Source organism: Suncus etruscus, chromosome 16, assembly GCF_024139225.1.
Source record: "Suncus etruscus isolate mSunEtr1 chromosome 16, mSunEtr1.pri.cur, whole genome shotgun sequence".
In the NCBI taxonomy this organism is placed as follows: Eukaryota; Metazoa; Chordata; class Mammalia; order Eulipotyphla; family Soricidae; genus Suncus; species Suncus etruscus.
The window spans coordinates 44,995,540-45,000,076 of NC_064863.1; positions in this window are offsets into that span (position 1 = coordinate 44,995,540).

The window sequence follows — 4,537 nt, forward strand, 5'->3', positions numbered from 1 at the left end:
CTAAAATGGTAGAAACTATTCTCTCAAAACCTATTTAATTAGGGACTAATAGTCAAGATATACAAGGTACTAACAGAACTTAACAAGAGAACAACTAACTCCATTAAAAAATGGGGAGAAGAAATCAACAGACATTTCCTCAAAGAAGAAATGCAGGTGGACAAAAGGCACATTAAAAATGCTCCATATCACTAATCACCAGGGAGATGCTAATCAAAACAACAAAGAGGTATGATCTCCCATCACAGAGACTAGCATACATCACAAATAACAAGAACAAGTGCTGGTAGGGAAGCTAGGAGAAAGGGACTCTCATACACTGCTGGTGGGAATGCCTCTAGTATAGCCTTTCTAGAAAACAATATGGATATTCCTCAAAAAGATAGAAATTGAGCTTCTATATGATCCATCAATACTCCTCCTAAGGATATACCCTAGGAACAACAAAAAACAATACAAAAATACCCTCCGCACTCTTAGGTTCATTGCAGTGCTATTTACAATAGCTAGAATCTGGAAATAACCCAGGTTCCCAAAAACAGATGAGTGGATAAAGAAACTGTGGTACATTTACACAAAGGATTACTATGCATTTATTAAGAAAAGTGAAGTAGTAAAATTTTCTTATACAAAGATGGATATGGATACTATTATGATGAATGAAATAAGTCTGAGGGAGAGGGATAGACATAGAATAATCTCACTCATTTATAGAATATAAGACAAATAAAAGATAATGTGGTAATAGTATTCAGAGACAATAGAAAGGAAGGCCAGGAAGACCAATGCAAGGTGGGAAGCTTGCCACAAATAGAGGAACAGTGCAATTAGTGCAGAGAAGAGAGCATTATGACAATAGTTGGAACTGATTACTCTGGACAAGAACTGGGTGTTGGATAGAGATAACATAATATGCACAGTATCCCTCCATTAACAATACTGCAGCCAGAGAGATAGCATGGAGGTAGGGCATTTGCCTTGCATAAAGAAGGACAGTGATTTGAATCCTGGCATCTCATATGGTCCCCCATGCCTGCCAGGGGCAATTTCTGAGCGTAGAGCCAATGCTGCTGAGTGTGACCCAAAAACCAAAAACAAACAAACAAACAAAAAACTCAATACTGTAAAGCACAATGTCTAAAGGAAAAATAAAGGGGGGGAGGAGTTAAATGCCTACCCCAGAGACAGGCAGGGGAGTGTAGGAAGGAAACCAGGGACATTGGTGTTGAGAAACGTTGATGGGTGAGGGGTGGTGTACATTGTAAGACTTAAACTCACTTATGAACAGATTTGTAATCATGGTGTTTAAATAAAATGGAAAAAGGTGTATATGTGTATTATGTACACAAAAAATTCAAAGAAAATGGTCTCTTTGATTTAATTTCCTTAAGTGGATTTGAAAATTGAGAGGGCTAGTCGAGAGTTAGTTCTTGTTTCAGAAAGAATATTCATTCACAAAGTATTTATTGACTGCCTCCTAGGTATCAGTGCTTGGCTAGGCTTCTCAATGTATTGTTTCCAAACTGTGAGATAAGCTTATTACATATATCCATTTTATAGGGCAGAAAAAAGAATGGCAAAGAAAGATACAAAGAGATCACAGTTAAGAACTGATAAGAATGTTATTCTTTAAGGGAAAATGACCTATAGCTTGTTAACCATATCTAAAACTGTTCTTTGCCCCCAGACCTAGAAATTTTCCTCTTCCCTGCCAACCTAATCTTCCTTCAATTTATTAGATGAATCTGTATCCTTCCTCTTCAATCTCCCTTCCCACCCTATCCCCATCTGTGAGGTACCATCTCAGCTGACTGGGTCCTTGAGACAAGTGTGGGGGAGGCATTGATTAATTCAGGAAATATCCATGGTTATTTTAAATGTATGTGGGTAGATGGGTAGATGAGTACAATTACTTCTGTGTGTTCACATGCCAGGCAGCCTCAGGGAGCATAATGTTTAACAAAAATGTAAATCCTCGTAGAAAGAGAGAGACAATTATGGAAGAATTTAAGTGAAAATACTCAGAGTGCCCTGTGTTAACAAGGCTATTCAACTTCATCTTTTTGTTGAGATGATTTCGATTTTAACAATGACACTGTTTCTGTGTTTATACCTGATAAAATAAAAAGCATGAATTTATTTCTATGGCTTGAGTATGTGTAGGGGAAGTGAGAGGAAACGTGCAAGCATTTTCTATCATTTTTATGTGATCATTTAAAGCACTCAAATGAGGATTTGGGAAATCTTCATGTCACTCTCTTAATAAAGTCACAGTGAGCCTTAATGCTTAATGCTTCCCACACACCAACTTTCTAATTATACAAGGGTCTTTTCAGATTTATTCAGGGCATATAATCTTATTTGCAGCTCCTAATTGGAGGACTGTGTTTGTTGAAAAGAACAGAAGTCTTCAGTCATTTAGAATAAAGCTGGCTCCTCAACCCCTGTGGGAAGAAAAGAACTATTTATTTTATCCGTTAATCCCAAATACAAACACAATAAAGCTGTCTTTGCTAATAGTGACCTATTTCATGTTAAATTTGGATAAAGCTCACTTTGCTCAATAAGACTATTGTGGTCAACAAAAAAGTCAATCTTATTAGGATTCCCACTGAATACCTTCCAATAACTTATCTTTTAAAATGCGTAACCCAAATCCCAGATGAACTCTTTATGTTGTCTGCCACAAAATGCAAATCTCGAAGGGAAATAACCTCAACCCATGAGCCCCATCTAGTGACAGGGAAGTAAACTGCGGCTCCAAAACCCCACCTACCTCCTCACTCTATGTCTTGAATCTGATGTTCATTATTTTTCTATATGAGTCCAAAAAAGATATCTTTTATCCTATTTATTATTTAGAAAAATAAGATAATTTTTATACCAAGCATCTTTTTATCTTGATAAGTTCCTGACATATTTGATAAATCTTGATAATTTCCTTGACAAAATTAATCTGGTTTTAAAATGACCCATATATCTCATCTTAGAATTAGGTAGATTTCTGCTTCTAATTGAATTTTAAAATGTGGGAAGTCACATTCCATGAATAGAATTAGATGCGGTGATATAATTAGAATTATAGGTGAAATGGCACTGGTTATAAATAATCATTTTTGTTTACTAATTATATCAGAACACATCAAATATTGTTTACTCTTAAGAACTTTTGAAGAACAAGATTAAGTCATGAAAAAATCCCTGAGGCTTTCAAAGTCTACTTTCCTGTGATCTACCCACCTATGACAATTCTGGCTTGGAAGTCAATTTTCATCCTCTAGCTTCACTAGAAGTTAATTTTGCTACAACTGCATTGCTAACTTCTGTGTTTTATTTTTAATTTTTTCTATTATTATAATAAACAGGTCCAAAAGTGATTCGGTGACAACAATAATCAACAACAGTCATGCAGGAAAGATGCAATCCTTCTTTGTTCCTAGAAAAACAAGTTAAGATTAGCCACAACATTTTAAAACCAGAAAAGCATAGTTCTCAAATTATGCATACTGGAGTTATTTTCTAAATTTCTTTTCCTAGCTTATTTGTCTAGCCACCAGAAGCAAACCTTGGTATTGGAATTGTTTTTAGTGATGGAAGAAAGAACAAAAGATACAAATTCAATTTCTAACTGGTTGCACTGCCTTGGGAAAATCGTAACTCCCATTAGGATCAGTGAACTCAGACTATGGAGCAGATGATCCCTTATCCTTCACCTCCTGGCTTTGGACTTTCACAAAGTATTTCTTAAGCCCTAACTTCCTCATTGCTTATCATGTTTACTTCATATATTTGCTTTGAGAAGTCATCAAACCAATCATGTGATGCATTGTTTATGGTTGAACTCAAAACCAAGTGCTCAGTAAATATTATTCCTAAAATATATAATGGGAGGACTATGGGTCTGAAGAGGATACGTTGGACAGGGCATTTGCCTTGCTCACAACCATCTTGGGTTTGATCTCCAGCATCCCATATGATTCTTTGATCTCATCAGTAGTGTTCCTAAATGCAAATCCAGGGTAACCTCTAAGACTGTTATATATGTCCCCTTCAAAAAAAAAACTATGCTGAAAAAATGGAGGGACTATCTCATTCACCTCTCAAAGCTGTTTGAAAGCCTCAGAGATGACTTTCAGGAATATGTTGGTCAACTCTGCTGTACTCTAAATATTATGGATTACAACAAATCTAACCCATGGTAGTATTAAAAGGAAAGTGCTATTATATATTCTAATTTGTTTATCTTTTTTTTTTTAGGGAAACAAGTTTCTATTGACCAAAACTCACTTAGAATTATGTGAGAAAAGAGAAAAAAAGGAATATGTTTTCAAAAGAGAACACAGGCTTCTCCAGAGTGGAGAAAGCAAGAAAAGAGATAGAGATAAGCAGGTAAGATACCTGTTCAAGGGAGAATACAGGCTTAACAAGTAAGCCTATTTTCAGTTTTATGTATTGAGGGGAAAATGAAGTTGTTTGCTTCATACTCTTTGCTCACTTAAGATTATTTAAGACTTTAAAATATTTTTAAAATAGAGCC